This window comes from Myripristis murdjan, chromosome 19 (assembly GCF_902150065.1).
Source record: "Myripristis murdjan chromosome 19, fMyrMur1.1, whole genome shotgun sequence".
Classification (NCBI taxonomy): domain Eukaryota; kingdom Metazoa; phylum Chordata; class Actinopteri; order Holocentriformes; family Holocentridae; genus Myripristis; species Myripristis murdjan.
Window position 1 is genome coordinate 4,132,488 of NC_043998.1, and position 20,001 is coordinate 4,152,488.

A 20,001-nucleotide genomic window follows, 5' to 3' on the forward strand; every position below is an offset into this window, starting at 1 on the left:
AGACGCAAAACAAAATTCCACTATCTGCCACTCAATTGTTCAACAGGAAGACTCTTATCATCCTCCTCCTTTCCCTTCTCCAAATTAACTTCAATCATGTGATAACAGCCTGGTGCCTAATCGTGCCTGCTCGCAGACATTTACCACTGAGGTTATCTGACTACATACAGTAAATCTCAGGAGGAGTGCGGCGTCCATTTTTGTAATGGTTGCCCAGACAGTGACTGAAGTGCTTACACGATCCCTAGAAACCTCAATCTCTCAGCCGCAGTATCTCGGGCCTTTGCTCTTCCTCCTTTCTCCCCCACATACATACCTGTCTCTCCTCGTCTTCCTTCTGCTGTGATGCCTCGGATCTCAGGGACCAGGTGGGAGAGATAAGGGGTAGATTGTGGCGCGACTGGCTGGTGGACTGGAGACGCCACAGTAGCAGGCCTCAGCTGACAGTGATGAACGAGCCATCCGGCCCTCTGATAATTCGTCACTCACAGGCAGAGAGAGGTCCATTAATCAAAACAAGCGTGGTGGCGCCACATTTTCTAATGCAAACCTCCTTCACCCACCTCCCTTCATCCCTAGCTGCTCTACGCTAACCCGCCATGACGTGACTAGTGGCTGACCGACTAGCAACAAACTGTCATAGTGTTGGACAATGCTCCTGGATGTATCCACAAAGAGGAAAGGAGCATGTAGTGAGTGCCCATTCAGCCAAGGTTTTCTCTCAGTGGCAGTATAAGTGGTCAGGCATGGGCAGTATGCTCGGTGAGTGCAGCCCCAGGCACAGCCACTGAGGAAACAGCATCCTGGCAGGCAGCAGGCAGAGAGATGGGAGAGCTGGGAGTAGGTAGATTGATTGATCCGTCGCAGCTGTAATGCATCAGGAGTTTCCCGGTGGAGAGAGGATGTGTGGAGAATGTTAGGCATTTTCTCCTCAAATCTGGGTAGCCGGGCACAAATCAGCAGCACCAGAGTCTCCAGAAAGATTCCCATTACCGCTGCTATATATAACAGTAATCTCGTTAAGCTTCCATTCCGTCTGGGCCCTGTCAGGGGGTTTGATTCAGTCAATAAGTGACCCTTTGGACTGTAAATGAGATTCAACCTGTTTTGCTCAGGCAGGCACATACACAAATGCACATACATACATGGTTCCGCGTGTGCACACGGGCACAGGAACGCACACAGACACATGCCTGCGGTTTGTTTTGATGGAGAATCTTTTTGTGTGGAGAACAGATCTCATTTAATGAGAGTGGGGGCCTAACCTGTGTGCTCTGACATGAGCCCCTAATGACAACCATTTGGAGCCTTTTCTGTTTACCCCTTCATTTGGACACCATGCTTAATTGGAAATGGCTGTTTTTCAAGCAGAACAACTCACGCTGTTGTCCTAAAAGGCCCCCAAAGAACTCCAGATATTCTTGTGAACAACATCTGCCACATCTTCTTAAAAAAAAAAAAAAAAAAAAAAAAAAAAGAAAGAAAGGCAAAAAGTAAAAGAAAAGAAACGTGCATTGCTGACAGAGCTGGTAAAAAAAAGTTAGGGGACAGGTGGCTAAGATCTCCTTTCCTTCCTATTAAACAGTGATAGTTGCAAATATATAGCTGCATATCTTTGAATAGAACGGAACACCTAAAGATAAGCAGACATGGATGTTTTTTTTTTTTTTTTTCCTTCTGAGGAACTGAAGAAAATCCAACAAGTTTACAGGCAGCAATCTGCCAGCCTCAATATGACACAAAGACGAGTGACAAGTAAAGTGAGGGTGGCAGATAATCAAAACGCATGCCAGCGAACGCATCTCAGCGCATGTCAATATTGTGCTCAGCAGAGGTCCCAGGCTCAGAAGGCTGCCTTGTGCATCAGCCCACAGTGCCTCAATGCTCTCACCCCTTTACCATACAGCATAATTTACCCCCCAAGAAAAGCAATGAAAATTCCCTCAGAACCCGTCGCAGTGACTCCATCACTCTGTGCCTGCCTATCTGCAAATGCCAGCTCATTTCTCAAGCTAGGCCCCACAGTTGGACTCCAAACGCTGCTAACCGCTCATTCTTATGCATCCCTCCTGCCAAACAGCACATCAACTGGGATGAGGAAAGAGCCTGAAGTTTTCCTGGACTCCATTTTTGCTGCTTGGAGATATCAGAGGAACCTCGCTAAGGCAGTTTTAGAGAGAAAGCTGTTGGATTGGTTTGGGCTTCTGAAAACCTGAATGAAACGGGAAGAAAGGGGAGATGAGTGATGGAAGATCTGCACTGCTTCCAAGGTACTGTAGGGAGAGACTGCGAGCCCTGCTTCATGCTGGGGATTGGATGCAGACGGAAGTTTGCCGCCCATTGGTGTGTGCAGCGCTCTAGAACTGCAGGGTTTCCTCTGCATTGTTTTTCCTCTAACTTCCTTCGCTCTCAACCTCCATCTTGGGGTTGTGTCATTACCACAGTGTTGTGACTGCGACTAGCTATCTGGCTGCTCTGTATATCCCTTAGTCACAGCTGCTTCCTCCTGCCATCTGTCCAAGTGATGCTGGTAAGTCCCAGAGAGTAGGGCCCTGCCAAGCTCCATGCACTCCGGCTCATCTGCCATACAATTTAGACATTAATGAGAGGAGGGAACTCAAAGTAGCTATCGGACTCCTCCTGTGAGTTAGCTTCTGCTCCTCACTATGGATAGTGATCTCAGAAGAATGTGCTGATGGAGCTTGGCAAGTCAGAATTAGATCCAGTTTCTCTGACCACAGAAAACTGAAGCTAACTGTTTATTTCCATCTATTGATCCTTGTAGTAAGCGTTGTGCTAGACTGATCGAATTTCACAGTAGCTCTTAGTGGTGTTAAAATGTTCAGTTGCTTCCATTGTAGGTAATTTGTTTATGATACTGTTTTGTGATGTGCTATGGAGAAACAGTGCTGATTCAGTTGCTGCACAATTAAAATTGGGGTCTCCTGGTCATGTCCCCAAAGTGGTCTCTAATTGCGTGTAATGACAAATCATTTTAAAGTTACTCCTTTTTTCAAAAAATTAATTACAACCACAAAGTACATCCTAAAACATGTCATGCTGCCACACATGTAGAAGCATAATAGCCATTATTCATTTCTCAGGTGTGTTTGTGAGTGTGTGTGTGCGTGTGTGTGTGTGTGTGTGTGTGTGTGTGTGTGTGTGTGTGTGTGTGTGGTCTGCCTCAATCTGCCCTGACTGGCAACACAAGACAATTACAATACGCGCTTATCTCAGTTTGGTATTGTCACCACAAATCAAATTTCACAGTGAATTACATGGATTAAGCCTGTCGTCCACGAAGGGGAAAAACTAGGTTTTAACTTTGAGTTTTGCTTTGTACCACATGCCGTCTGCCTTGTTGTGGAACGATAAAAAATTTCATCTCAGTGGGGAGATAGCTCTAGACAGGCAAAGTCTAGGAAAGTGTAAACAAGGTCTTATAAATGGTCTCTCTCACCCAATAACACTTTATTTTTTTTTTTTTTTCAGGTGCCAGCGCAACAATCATATACTGCTGGCCACCCACTCACAGCAAATAACAGTCAACAGCATAAACAAGGAATAGTTTTGAGGACACACAGAAATAACCATAACAGTTGCTGACAGCTATACTGACGATGTTCTCCGGGAAATATGGACTCAAATGTTAGTGCATTAATAGAAAAGTAGAAGGGTGGGTTATGCGCATGCATACAAGTATGTAAATTAGATGCTCTCTGCATAAGCTACCCCATTAGCTGCTAATCAAGGACTCCACTCCTCTGCATATGTTAATAAAGCTGTCATCCAACTAATTGCGGCTCTCGTTTTAAGTGGTTGTTTAATCTACTCTATAGAAAAGTCTACTTTCACCTCACGTTATCCGTGCATGCATGTGTAAAACAAAGCAACAAATCCATGTTAGTTCCTTTTTTTTTTCTAAGCTGAGGCAATCACAAATGTGAGCAGCTCACAACTTCTACAAAATGTTTGCCCTAATCTAGCACAAGCAGTAGGTTGTTCCAAATGCTGTCCTCCTGTTAGTATGCGAAATAAGCCTGGCAGAGCAAGGTGTTGAATATTCATGGAGGGTTTCTGCCACTGAGGTTCCTGTGAAACCCCATTTTCAGAAAAGGGGACTTTCATTAACAGCACTTTCCGTTCTGGAACTGTTTGGCCTTTCGTCTGTCATTTCAACTTAATTCCCTCTGTCAGAGAAGAGCCACACTCATGCCAGGGCCACACGCCATCTACAGGGAATGAAAAAAGTAAAACACCGACAAGGGAGGGAAAAAAAAAAAAAAAAAAAACACCAAACAAGGCAGCAAGCTGAGCTGAGGACCACTGCATGCTCGCGAGCCACCGTGGCTGTCTCGGCTGTGTCTCGGCAGCGTCTCGGTTGATTGGCTGAGCAGACGGTGCTTTGAATAGGTAATCAGGCTGTGCTACCTCTAGTCCCCTTGTAGTATGGTGATGGGAAGTGATGTATCTGCCCTGTACACACCGAACCTCCACCGATGTCTCTGCATGTCAGTAAATAATGTAGTATGCCAGCCATGCACTGCCTAGTGAGCCTAGCTGGCTGGTAAACTAATGATGTGGCACAGCCTTAAAGTCACTTTCCTGTGTATGCCCATCCATCTAGCCCCTCCTTATCATCCATAGACACACACATGCACACACACACACACATGCACACACACACAAAAACACATGCACAAACACACAACATATATTGTGCTGTGTGTAAGTGCCAGCTAAATTCTAATGAAATGGGATGAAACAGTAAGAGGGAATGAACGTCCTCCTCTTCCCTTCAGAGAAACTCCACTGAACCTGGAGGTTACAGTACCAAGGGATATCCTTATCATTGTTAGACAAACACTGTAATTAAAATACTATGCCTCTGCATCTTTGTTTGTGAGACCCAATTTGCTTGCATGCTCTATGATTTGTGTGCAATTACTATTTCATGCCCACTTAACAGCTTCGTTTTCCATAGCTCTGTCAGGTCCTAACAAGAACCCACCCTCACGTTCCCAAGAAGCTGTAGCATGCACTGAGCTGTGTCACTATTGTGCTCATACCGGGAGAATTGTTGAACAGATCCCCCTCAGGTAAAACTCAGTTAGGTTGGTGAACACTGTTTCAGTATCTAATCTGCTTGGTAATACTCCTCGGTTGTAAAATGACAATGTCACCCAAAAGTATTGGAGCAGAATTTGTCAAACCTGTGGACTCCACTTGCAGACATAGCTGGCTGCCGTTCTGGTTCTCTGTCTTTCTCCGTCCCTCACCGTTTCCTCAGGAGTTTCTTCCCACATGTCATCCTCTGCAAACAAGCACCATCCTGTCATTCCCTGTCTGGAAAAACTACCATAATTGGACGAATCAGAACTCTATGTGTTTGCCAAGCAAACCCTGAAACACTTGGCTTATTATATCATCCTGTCAGTCTTCATCTCCCCTTCTACTACTCCACACCTCTCCCACACACTCCCTCTCTCTCTCCCGGTATCATTACCACTGGCTCCATAGTGACAGTGCTAGGCCTATGACACGTTTTAATGTAAGTGGAATTTTGTGAGGGAGGGACGCAAAGTAGACGGGCCAGGGCGATAATTTATTATCCGGACCCTTCTGCAGCCTATACCAGCTGCCGCCTTGCAAATTCCGTCTCTCGGTCTCTGAAATAGAGCCCCTGCCTGTCCTGCGCATCTTTTGTGACCCCATTACACTGCCAGATACAAGTCTCTGATGAGAGCTGCTGTTCTGACTCTGCCATTCCATAGGGGGAAAACCCCTCCTGTTACAACTTAGCATCTTATACATACACATGTGCAAAAACACATATAAAGAAACTCGTGTTAATACATTCACACACTACACACAAACACATTCTTCACCCTGGGCCTCATTGCTCATGCTAGATGAGATTCCAGACATATCTATTTTTTGAGGTGCAATAGTGTGCATGAAGAGAGGGTGCAGCCAATATGTAATGCACCCCCTTCCCCACACGCACATGCACGCACACACACATTCCACCCACAAGAGAGAGACACAAAAAGGAAAAAAAAGAGGGAAAAAAAGAAAGAGGGCTAGGCTACTGGTTTAGTTGTGTGTGGAGGCATTTGCAATGTAGGCACGTTATTTTCTTTCTTTCTTTCTCCCTCAAAGATGTGCATAACCCTCTCCAGGGGCTAGGTAGCCCATTCCCTCTTGTGGCAAAGAGACCAAACCCACCATGGAACCAAATCAGTGCATTGGATGCAGCATGCATCCCAGACTCCAGTCTCAGTCATTGAATGCATCAATACATATTCTAGGTCTGTGGGCTGCGACTCTAGCAAAAGCTTGGACTGAGAACTTCTCTTCCTATGGGATGTGACCTTGTGCCCCATTGATAGTAGTTGAGGAGAAATAAGATGAAGAGCGATAAGTAGCTTTTACAATCCAAATGAGAGAACTGACCTTCACAGTCACTGATGCCCATAGCAAAAAACATCCCTTTAACTTACAATATACCAAGCCCACAAAGTTCCATTTGAACAAAATTGCAGAAATTCCTTTTGGCACATTCAGAGACTGAAAAATTTAATAGCATTCAGCTTGTGCCCCAGGAAGTCTCAATGAATAGATTTCTGATAAATAATTATCGCAATCAAAATTTTATTTCAGTCATTTACCACTAATGACATTCCAAGCACGACTCCCAATGTCAAAGCTCTTCAATTATCACATTTTGACACATGGGCTTTTGTACCCATATTATGGCTTAATGGACGATAGTTATAGAGCAAGGCTCCTTTTATTCGTCTTGAGATTTAACTCGGCTTTCTTTTTTTTTTTTACTCATATTTCTGCAAGAAAAAAAGGAAAAATAAAACTATCAAAGTAAACAGATGGATCTTTGGTTATGGGATAAATACCAGCTTAATATGACATTTTATTTTTCTATGCCACTGTGAGATGCCTCATACCTGTTCAATGTGGAGATGTAAGAAATATTATTTTTATCGCTTTATATAGGCCACAAGAGTTACTGCACACATTAAGAACACACACTTTTCTTTCTCCATGCTGAGACTCATACCTGTGCAACTGCCCTGCTGCTCTCCCCATTCAGTGTGGTCTAAACAGTGTAGATGGGTCACAGCAAATACTAAATGGTTCTTTTTGCCTCACCGACTGTAGCCTAATCTATAGAGCTGTCAGTGTGTGTGTGTGTGTGTGGGGGGGGGGGCAGCAGCAGCTTGGCCATTGGCCTGAAGATGGAGCAAATTTATTGTAACTCACTGCACACAAACACACACCTGCATCTGTCAGTTAACGCACCGTCATGCACATGCAGGCGCAAATGCACCCATGTGCACACACACACACACACTGCTCTGCCACCTGCACACTGCGAGAGGATACCCAGGTGGCTGTGAGGGAAGGAGATGGTAATCGCTCTTCCCGCTCCCCCGGTCACAGTTTAAGATACAGCGAAGCCATATTGAGATGGATGTGGGCCAGCTACGTGTGCATCTAAAGCATGAAATGCAACTGCAAACACCTGAACAGATTAGATGAACTAGGGAGAATGGGACAAGGAGAATGAATGGCTGTGTATGTGGTGTGTGTATGTGTGTGTTCATTTGATAGCAATATAGAGTGAGCGCACTGATTGTTTCTCTTTCTCTTGTGATCTACCAGTATGCATCTCCACTGAGAGTCTCAATGTGACTCATCCAAACACCGTTCTCGTTCTTTCGTTGTCGGCTGTCTTTCCCTGAGGGTTTGTTCTCTGATCACAGCCAGAAGTAGGTCTAGATACACCTTCATTAGAAATGCATATTATGCAGAAGGTAAATACTGCGAAGAGACAGGTTGAATTCACTATCAAACTCTCCTGCTGGGCATAGACTACAAATATGTACCTCCAAGGAAGCTAGGGGGCGGGCAGCCATCAAGTCTGATCTTCCATGTACTATAATCGCTATATGCTCAGAATATATTATGTCCAAGAGCAAATGAGTGACCAACAAGCAGGCAGATGAAAAAAGAAGGTTGTTTCAGAGGAAGGTAGTTTTGAAACTACACAAAAAGCTGACTGCTCTAAATGTAGAAAAGGCCCTAAAGTTGCAAGTTATAGTATTATACCCTGTTGGATATATGCTGCTGCTGTGTTTAATGTGCTGTCAGTTTTCTGTTTATTCAGTGCTGGTAATTCTACTGGGTGAGCCAAAACACCTGCAGGTGGTATAACACAACTGACGTCACACAGTCAGAAATGGTGTGTTTTAGAGGGCTGGTTAAGTGATGAAGTACGTTTGTGCAGTGCAATAACATTCATTATAAATAATTTGTGTGTAAATGGAAAAAGAGTGAGTGTTCATCCAGCCAGTGCGAATGAGAATCCGCTCGCCATGCGGTCACTGTGCCAATACAGCCAGTTCCACGTACACTAGTTTACTGCCGTCAGCTCAACTTATTCAGCACGTCAGATCACGATATGTCATGTTGAGTTCAAAACATGTTCATACATTTATTACATGCGGTTGGTACTTTTGAGTGTTTTGTGGTTAAATGTGGCTAAATTACAAAGTGGCACTGATTACTTTGTCAGTTTATAATTACAAGAGTGTAAAAGGCATGTCATACTCATATCACTACTGATTATTGTTTGCATTAGGTTTGATAATATTATGCAAGTTACTGCCTACAGGTTAACTTGATGTATTTAGTGGAATTTGTTATTTTCTCTGATAGAAAACCACAACCAGATATAAATACCCAGCTACTGTCACATGAACATTGGAATACCTGTATGTGTGTTGCTTAAAGAGAAGAAGTGAACAGCGTGTCAACTATCTCTCATCTCTTTATTTTCAACTCTGGAAATGTGGCCTTAAGTGGTGTTCTGGCCGACACACTAGGGGAAAGCTAGCACAAAAAACCAGCACCCAAACAGAGTATATTATTATCATCTCCACTACAATATATATAATTCAAGACATGCGATTCAGTTTTGTTTCCTCTGAGGGGTGAAGAATGCTACTGCCTTCATCTGAACTCTAAACTTTGTCACCAGCTTGTTCTTCCTTTACAGACCTCATGAAATAGTAAGCAGAAGGTAGTTTTTGAAGCCTGATTCAGATTTGAGTGTGGTGGGTTGAGTGCTGGGGTGGTGAAAAGACGCTATTGTTGACTGTGCCAGTCAAAAGGCAGCGACTGAAACCAGTGTTTGGGGAGGTGGCGATGATAGCAAACTGAGGACGACTTAGAGGAAGCATTGTGTTTCATCATATGGCTTGGAAAGACAGAATATGGGGAAAAGTCCTTAATACATGTTACTTTAGATATGAAAAAAACCTCTGTAGCACCTCAAACTTGCTTTAAAATACCATTCAGAATCCATGACACCAAATGCAGCATCCAAACTGGAGAATATGACTATAAAAGCAGACAAATATTAAAGAAGAACAGGCAGAAGATTTTGATAGTCTACCTAAAGTATGCTGCAATTAGGAACATTGTATAATTCTCACTCAATTAAGGAGAACTAATGATAATAATTGGAAAAGAAAAGTTTTGCTTGAGACCTATTTTCAGACTTACCTTCTCTTTGCTGAAGCACATGCAAGAGAAAAGTGTGAATGTAGCTGTTAACAAAGTTTTAATAATATTCTTATAACTCACAACTCACAAATTACCTCACAACAAGTATTTAAATCTACAGGCTTAAAAGGAATTGTCTTGGCATGTGTTTGATTAGCTTTGCACCCACATGGGAAACAAGTGCAAATGGTTGTGATGCAGAGAAAAAGCTGTAAGTGTGGCAAAAAAGGATGTGGGGAAAAAATAGTGTGTGTTAGCAACTTCAATGTTGGGAGTACTTGCACAATTTAAAGCTCAGTAGGGCCCTGGTTCCCATGGTGTTTTATCTATGTTCATATCTTGTGGTGATAATTAACATTTGCAAAAATAATTTTGTGTGACATATAAACTAGCCTACTTCTTCTGTGTGATTGAGAAAAACAGCTAAATATATCCATATGACAGCTGGTTACTGTTTCAATACAAGTACAGTCTCCACCAGATGTTGAAATACTAAACATGAAAAATTATGCTGTACTGTAAAATTCTTGTGGGTAATGATAATTACTGCCAGAGGCGGTGAGCATGAAGACAGTACTTCCAGAACCTAAGGGTGCTAAGGGTGATATGTCTGAGCTCTGTTATTCCATGAAATATCAATTGAGTCAGGGCTGCTCTGCCCCCAACTAGTTCAGTGAATGGATGGTCTAGCACCGAGTCACGAGCGCCTGTAACAGGAAGCCCAGTTGGTCTGCATCAATTACTACTCATAAAACCCTCAAATAACTCCCATAATGCCACCCTTTGGCATTCATGTCTGAGCCAGCAGAGATGAAAACCACTTTGCAACTTCTATGTCATTAGGTAAAGCGGTTTGTTACAAATAAACAGCAAGCATCCACAGCTGGGATGGTGACGGGTATTGTCCAGTTGGGGAATTACAAGCCATAGTCTCTCACAATTTCTAATTAGAAAGCTTACAGTATTACTGAGAGGAAAGATGGGCTGTCTGGGCACTAAATCTAGTGTCTAGTGTATGCTAGTTTGGACCATGGCCACCAATCAATATTCTTTCTGTGTGTGTGTGTGTGTGTGTGTGTGTGTGTGTGTGTGTGTGTGTGTGTGTGTGTGTGTGTGTGTGTGTGTGTTTGCGTTCGTGCACAGAAGGTGAGGATGGAGGGTTTAGCTGAGCAACTCCTCTCCAGGTAGGTGATTGGATATCTTTCCTAGGCCACCTCTTGTCACTGAAACATGTCAACAAGCTGTTTCTAAACCTTTAACTGTATTCAATCTATTTTGGGATTGAGGATAAATCAATAGAGTGATCCAATTTAATTTTTTTCTGTATGGATGTCACAACGGTTACGTCTGGAATAACAAACATCCAGCAGCTGCTACCATAAAATGGATGCATTATTTTGCATATGTTTCGTTGTTTTGAGTGTGGAATTGATATTTTCTGTCTGAGAGGCTTAACCTTGAGGAATGAGCAAACGCAGTGACTGAATAATTACCGTAGGTTGTGCACAGCGGAGACCAAAGCCATTCATGGCATCACAAAGTGGAGAATCAAATGAGTTTAGCAACCTGCTTAATGATGTAAACAGAAATGCCAAAAGGAACGGTCTCTGTTGTCCAAGAACCTCCGCTGTTTGATATGAGCGTGGCATACTTGCATATTGGTTTTCAGTTGAATGACAGCATACCACCATCTCATGTTTGAAGAACACATCTGACCACAGCTGAAAATCAAATGAGACTCGCCATGTGTGCTGCACGCAGTTGCTTCCAAAGTCAATAGAGGAAAGAGCTTCAGTCAATCAAAAGTAAACTGTCAGAGGAGGAGTTCCCCCAGGGCTCTTTTGATGAAAGCTTGCCTTGTTAATTGGACCAATGAAGTGAACATATTTCTGGCAAGCAACCAAAGTTAGAAGGCATATTAACATCCTATGGGACAGCAATATACGATACAGCAAAGTTATACCTTGGAGCCATTGATAAAAGTCCCCATTAAACCAAGTGACTGTTTAATGAGTGCTGTATTGCAAGCCAGCTGCTGTAAAACCAGCAATTCATACTAAAGTGCCACATCTCATAGACATTTACATCTCTTCTGTTCTTTTCTTGTATTTTTTTCCCTGTTTAAGTGGAATTGTAGCTCAAAAATCCTTTTCAGCTATATATGACAGTAAAGTCTATTAACCCAGCATGAGAACGCTAGCTCTCCAATGCACTTCTGAGACAGCTAACTTTCCACTGCTAATCACCAGTGTTTGTTCATCGTCCCCTGGTCCCTGAGCTTCATCGCAAGTGACAGCCGAATTGAACAGCATGACTCATCGCCAGGCCGTAATGAGGCGCGTCCATGCATAACTCTCACGCCAGCCATGGCGCCGTTCTCACTCTGATCCAGACAATGTGAAATGTAAGTCTCCCACAGCTGCTGCACCAGTGCCATCTCGCCCTAGTGGACTGAGCTGCCTTTCACCTGTTGGATGTACCCCCAAGCGGGACTGCTCACTCACCATCTCTTCCCCCACCTCTGGTGCCTCATACCTGGGCTCCTGCCAGTTCCTGTGAATACCTCAGAGAGCCGGAGAGGCAGACAGGCTGAGGTGCGGCGGCTCAAAGTGTTAATAGAATCTCCTCCATATCAGTGAGTTGGCAGACTCCATAATCATCAACTGCAGAAAAAAGATGGCGAATAGAGGGATGAGGAAGATGGAGGTAGGAGGGAGAAAAAGGGGGGCACTCAACAGCTGAGACTCATCTCTCCTCATTTACCTCCCTGTAGACATTCCCCTTTCTTCACAATTCATTTTTTTCATTTGCCAGCATATGGATGGATGGCTCATTCATTCACTGCCTGTTGTCCATTCCCTGTTGTCACCTCACCTACCCTTATATGCCATGGTAACCCCCGCTGCCATCATCTGATATTGGCAGCAGTGACAGCACAATGGCAATAGCGGTGTGATAAATGCAGGGCCACGCTTTGAATATCATCTATTAAGCATGGTAACTGAAGACATCCGTCTTCTTGTTTGTTCACTCCTTCCCCCCGCACAGTGTTTCTCTCTTCCTCCTTCCTTCTGTCTGTCCCAGGCTTGCACCTCTCTCATCATGCCCAATCCTCTTGTTCTTTTTGCTGTCACCATCCAATTCTTTATGGGTCTCGTTTGCAGTTGTCCAGGCTCCACAGGTGGCAGGCTAGACTCCATATTAATGAGCACTGTCGACTTTCTCTAAGGGTGAAGTCTGATTTAATGAGCCCCTACAAGCTCTCCCTTCCTGATAAAAAGTTCCTTTCCAGAAGCATTTTACATGCACTTATACCATGAAACTATTTATGTAGCATCTATTATGTATGGACCTCGTAAGATTGCTGGGGATCATTTAACCAAACAAATAATTAAACGTTTACAGAGTTATGATTTATTTTTGTAGTTTCAGTCTGCCTGAGCAGCACCCATGGCAAGAGGAACTGTAACAAATAGATATTTGCCACATACTGTGACACCATGCCTCTATTGGTGCTAGAATGTCCGAATTAACAAACATCAGATGAGGTCTGTTGCTTTGCACAACCCCTAATGTGGACAGATAGCCATGCTTTCAGCGAGATATAAGAAACCATCTTTATCTTAGCTTGAACTCCAATCACCTGAGTGCTTTTTGGCGGCATAAAACACCATTTACCCCTGCAGCCAATTCCGTGAAAGCATTCAAAATCAATTGATCAGAGTAATGGAAGTGATTTGTTGGTCGCTTTAATTCTTCCTTCTTAAAGGTCAGTGGTGCCATGGAGACTCAAGACAACGTGCTATATGGTCAAAAAAGGCAGCCAACTTTTTCACAGTTTGACTGGTGATAAAAACTCTCTGAACAGTAGTCATATCTTATTTGCCTCTTGGTATCTACCACAGAGGAATGAATTCATATAAAAGCCCATAGAAATCTGTCCAGATGGCAATATGATAGTGTGTGTTAGCCTTTTGCAGCAGTGTGGACTTGCAGAACAATGGTACTGCTAGTGAATAAAAATACCATAAGCGCAGAGCCAGTGAGCAGCGCAGAACAGGCATAAAGAGCAGGAGATAGGAAGGACACGGAAAGAGCGAAGCATGAGCAAAGAGGAATTAACCAGATTTAACACAGAGCAGCCATCACTTTATTCCCAGTCAGATTTATGGTTAAAGTAACAGCAGGATGTAAAGCACATAGCAGATCCAGTTATAGCATCTCAGTTGCACTCATTGGCTTGGCGTGCTGCTGTTGATTAGGTGTGCTAGTAGAGTCAGTAAAGAGCAGATTCGCATTACACAGCCCTGTCCAAAGATAATCTTTCAAGCATATCTAATCAAGTCATATACCTAGGCAAACGCATTTGGGGCTTTTGTGTGATCTTTTTATTGCAATTGGAGCTGTCCAAACAAAAATGTTTGTCCTTACTAGAGACATCCAGTGACATACCACTGTTAAGTATCTTACACTGAAGATACTTTTTTTTTTTTTTTTTTTTGAGCATGTCAAATAGGTATGTAGGAAAAGCAGGGGAAAGTTCTAGGCATCAGCCAAAGATCAACAATCTGTATGCAGAACAACATGCCTATTTCAAAGTTTTTCCTCAGAAACCATTGTTCCTGCCGCGCAAAAATAAAGAAGACACACCGTAGGTTCTAAAAAGAGTGACAGGAGATAAACTACAATGACAGAGGCCACCTTAATTGGCCAGCTGTGACTGTGGAGGCCATATAGGAAACGAATGGAGAGATGGCATAGGTTTACTGTCCCCAGGCCTTGACATACAACCTCGGCCTGGCTTTGAGCTCAGTAAACTCAGCGTGGCTTAGAGCTTGTAAAATGCAGAGCACCGTACATAAAACATTACATACATGCCGCATGCTGTTTTTTTTTTTTTTTACCTGCTTCCTATGCAAGTAAATATGAATTTTCCGAGGAGATTTTCAAGCACCTGTACTCAAACATATTTAATAACTGTATTGATCTGTGCGCAAAAACAAGGCTTGACTTTGGTTTTTCCTGTCTGAGCCATTCTGCTCCTCTCTTTCTTTCCGACTGACTCATGATGGACCCACATGCTGAATTGATTACAGCAGCTGTCTGATTGTCGGCCGTCCATCTGCTCCCTCTAAATTGCAACCCCTCAAAGAAGTCTGGTGACTGGTTGCCCTCACGTCTCCCTCCCCTTCTCCAGCATTTCCATCAACAGCCTTATTCAATTCCCCTGGAGCACACCAAATCAAATTCCACAGAGCACTGAGCTTTACCCCCCTTCGCTTTTAGTCTGGGACAAATTATGTCCGATTTTGGGGAAATAATCTAAACCCAATTACTTTTTTGTTCCTCTGAGTAATTACAAATGACATAGCAAGTGGTGAAAACATACCTTCCTTTTCTTTTTTTAAAAGACTCTACACTTCTTTGTGCGGTTTTGCTTAATGATTTCTGATTTTATTATCTGGACATTATTAGATGTCTCGTGTCCATTGCTACTGTCTACAAATAGGTAATTCAAAGTGGTATTGCTCTGTTTGTTTGTACGTTTCAAATGTCCTGTTGTGTGAGACTGGTGTTTAAAATAGGATGGTCTAAGTGAGTTACGTAGTTATGGTTTTATGAAACAAAAAATGTACAGTTAGGTTGATGAGATTTCTGTGGCTGCTCTACTGCTGTGGTCAGGTAATCTAACAGCCATTACTCTCAAACAGGGCCTCATCTTTTGCATGTAATGTTGTAATCGTAGTAACAATCATGGCCGTGTACATCCTTCTACAATGAGAAACAAAATGACCTTGCCAGCCCTCATATGAGCTTCCAGTTAGGCAATAGCATCAATTTGTGTTATGCTGAACTGATCTTTTTATGTATCTTTATGTTGTTTTGTAATGACCGCAGCCTTTGGCCTCCTGCATTGCACAGCACTGAGGCTATATGGCTAAGTAAAATGAAAGGAATAAGTAATGAAAGGAAGATGCAGCCTGTAGCTAGATCGGTGTGAATCAGAGGGAAATATGTCAATCTGAGCTTAAGGAAAGATAAGCTAGAGAATCACAAAGACAACGTGTCATCCAGAGAGAGGCAGCAAAGAGAGCAAATGAAGCTGCCAAATGCCGTCATTTCTGGCATAGGTGCTGTGTGGCATAGTTATGTATGTGTGTAGATTTGGATTTCATGCATACATTCAGTGTGTCTTCATGTATGGATTAATGCATGAATATGTGTGCTGCGATGTGCCAGGTGGGTATGCAGGCCCCACCTGTTGTTTTTTTGACACTGAGTGACATCCACCCACACTTGTATGCCACCACAGCCCTGGCTATCCAAAGAGAGTGAGGGATCAGTATGGGTACTGTAAATATACTATATCCATCATTATTTTTGAGGTCACCTCAGTGCAATGGAAATTTTCCATCTTCAGGATATGGTAGAGCATGTCTCCACAACCAGGTAGTGCAGGAAGGAGACGAAAAACTGAGGAGAAAAATGGCTCGGAAACTGTGCTATGGTCTTGGGAGCAGCAAATTCATGTGGCGGCTCATGAAAAGGCATGTGGAAACATCAAATAGACACTGCCGCTCGACTATTAGATCTCAATATTTATGCATTTGAATAAAAGTGTGTCAACTGGGTCGCATGCTATTTGTCTGCCCCAGCACAGAGGAAGTCACTCATTGGAGAATTGCACAGGCGGTGCTGAAAAAAGAAACTGTCTACCAGTTTGTCTCTAGCAACAGTTTCAGCATGCTTTTCATAGGCAGCTTATAGACTGTATTTTTGGAATCAATTATATTCCTGGAGCACAGCTACGGTATATATTTTCCCATTCATCACCAATTATCTTTGTCAGGTTCGGTTAAATGCATACCTTAACACAAAGGGTCCAAGTAGAATGAGCACAATTGAAACTGGAATTGAATTTCACTCAACCTCCACACCCCCAATATCTCAAAATATAGGCCCTGCATGATCATTTTCATCAATTCAATACATTAAATATATAAACTTTGGAGCTCTATAAATCTTGTATCACTGCCACATGATGTCAGTTGTTACAATAGTCCAATAAAATTCAATCCAATAAACAAATGCAAAAATTAGTAGCGTGACAGTATCTTAACACAAACATTCCAAAACCATACTGGGTTTTTAAAACTCAGAAAGAGAAAAATATAATGCACAACATGCTGTAACTTAAAGAGCCAAGAAAAAGCACTATAAGAATGTGTGAAGCTAAGTCAGTAGTTAATCTTGTTAGCACAGTAGGCACCAATACGGTATGTGAGAATAGGATGTGGGCGAGAGTCTCTCAATGAGAGGTGAGCCTGTGTCATCTGTAACTCCACGCAACAGTAACAGTCAGCCAGAGTCCACTCACTTGCACACTCCCTGGGGCGAGAGCTCCTTAGAGAGAGAAAATTGGGAGGATAGCTATGACTGAGCTGCATAGCGGAGGCTCCACCTCAAACAGCCCATTCCAAACTCAATTACCACACATCTGCACCCCTACCGCCATCCCTGGCAATCCCAGGGAACTCTGGGATGGTTGGCCAAAAAAAAAAAGTGTTATCTTTGGCTGCTCGAGAAGCACAACACCTCAGGCTTTGAGTCTCCAGAGCACTGGGACTGAGACTGCAAATGAGGTCTGTCACATCAGTATTTGCAGCTTTTCATAGATTTAAAATGTCATAAATGCTTAGAGAATAGAGAATTGGTGAGCTTGATTTGGACGTGAGCGCTAGTTTTAATAATAGTAACATGACGCCAGAGGAAGATGCAGAATCGAGACATTTTCTCTTCGTGCCAAAAGAGAAAAGTAGAAACTTGGGTGGCTTAGCAGTTTTGCATAGACGTTTACTCACTTCAGAATAGCCTGAGTCACTTTTCAACAGGCTGCAGGAGATGTAAGAGGAACTCGGTGCCAAAAATGAATCACTATCAGTGGTGAATGTGCAGACTCAGACACAAATAAAGACGCCATGTTGCAGGGCTGAATAAGAGTTTTTATACCAGGAAGAGACTGGGACCATAAAACCACTTGTGATGGACTGGTTCGACATCAAACAATAGCACTCTGTGTTTACTTGATAAAAAGCTGCTCATTTGGCTTCCCTTTCATGAGGTGTCTTTGTATGTCGACATTCCTTTATTAATACAGTCAACAAGTGTGTGGGTGCGGGTGGGAATGGGGGTGTCTTGTCTCCCATGAAACTTGCAGCATTATGATGCCAGGCAGAGCCCTGTTTAATTACCCTCTCTCTTTCTGCCCCATTGATTTACATTGTGAGCCCTTTAATTATACAATTCATCACCTTTTAAACATGAAAAACGGTGTAAAACGCACACTAATTAAAGCTTGTTGAAAGATATCGCCAGGTTTTCTACAAGGGGCCGGTAAATCAAGCAAATGGGTTTTGTGGTCTTGCGTGTATGTATGCATGCGTTTTTGTTTTTTTGTTGTTTTTTTTCCCCCTTTTCTCCATGTGCTCTCATCAATTCTGCTTAATCCTCGGCAGCAAGCTGATGGAGGCTCAATGTCTTTCTGAAGCAGGTGCCGTGAATTAATTTTAATGCCTTTGCTTGCTCTGGCTTTTGTGTGTTCTGTTTTCTTTCTGTGTCATAATGAGAAGGGGCTAATAGAGAGAACACAGCTCATTTTGATCCAACATTGTAACTGATGGCTGAGAAAGTTCTGCAAATTCTCTGATAATGGAAATTAATAGATACACAACGCTGCTTGTTTCAGGATCCTTTTGATTATGGATGCTCCTGTCTGGTATTGATGCTTGCGTATGCACTCTCTGTGTTTGTGTCCATATTCATCCAAGCTGTCCATAATCACAGATTCTTGTTTTGTGCGTTTCCCTTTCATATAATTGAAATCTTTACTTGATTGGAAAGCACTGCAAAAAAAATTGACACCAACCACTTTCTTGCTTCCATAAACATATATCTGATACAATTTGCCTTTGGAAAATGCATGGTCTGTGGAGGCCCTAATGAAATGCTGTCTCTAATACCCATAACTCAGACAGTGAGAAACACTTTGTCTCTCAGTTCCATTCACTGGTGCAAGGAAGATGAAAGGGAGAGAGGAAGAAGTTGTCTCCACCATGGAAATGATAGGTCTGTTCTCCTTCCAAATGCCTGGCACTGTCAAAGGCTGTCGCTAGCGTAATGTATGGAAATGAAGCAGCCATGGGACAGACAAACAATGCAAAAGTCATAACAACAAGAGTTTGTATGCCATTTCGTCGACACGCCTCGGCCTGGAGGCTGCACCTCAAAGGGTAGATGCATACTTGTACTTGTCTGTAGGAGTTGGAACACAAGCAGCTCTGAGCTTTGACACTGATAAGAGAAGCAGAGGGCAAGAGTTCAGCAGCGAACATGCCTTGAAATGCAATCTCCATCTTTAAGTTCTCCTCTCCTTCTCATATGGAGACGCAAGGTATATTTACGATGTATGAGGTGTTGCTGAGTGTACTGTATAATGGAGGTGAGAGGTCTAAGCTCAGTGATGTGCCACTCTATAGCGAATGTCAGTCAAGAGGCATAACCATACACACATGCGCATACACACACTCAGACGCAGGCACACACTCCCGCCAATATTAACCAGCCCACTGCGTGACATTTTGAAGTCTTTACTTTTGGCAAAGGAAAACAGGAGCCGACAGCACTTTCTCATAACCTTGCCTAGTGTGTAATAATTCCATAGAATTCTCCTGTATTGTTATGTTGTGAAGCTCGTATCCAAAGGCAAGTCATCAGTGAATTAATTTGAGTAATTGGCGAAATATTTGGTGTCAGGGAACCGGGGGCTTTTTAAATGTCACCTTCTCTATATTCTGGGGATGGTGAGCCTTTTAAATGGCACTGCATTAATGATCTGCTATTAAATGCTCAATATCAAATAGAGGCTGCTCCAATTACAATTTGCTCAGTTTTGTTGTTGTGTGGCCTTCGGTTTGCTTCACGAGCAACTTATAAAGACGCACAGTTTTGGTGGCATTTGTTGGCAGCTATGAAATTCTGACGAGATGACATGTGCCATTTGCAGTGAACCCTTTTGCAGTAACAAAGACTTCTTTTGTGTCTTTCCCCTCTTGATCCACCATCAGTGACCAAATTGAAATCCTCTCCTCTGTAGTGACCTGCAAATATCTGGAGACATGAGATAGGAACACTCACTCCCTTGAACAATGGCACAGAGTGAGGCTCTGATTCATGGTGAAAACGGATTAATTTCTCCACAAATTAACTGCTAATTCTTCTCTTATCTTTGCCCCAGACTCTCATTGAGCAAGTCGCCTTTCTCTTCTCTTCTCTCGGCCTCTCTCTCACTCTCTCTCTCTCTCTCTGATGGCTCTGACTTTGGGGGACTGTTTGGTCATGAGCTGTGACAGACAC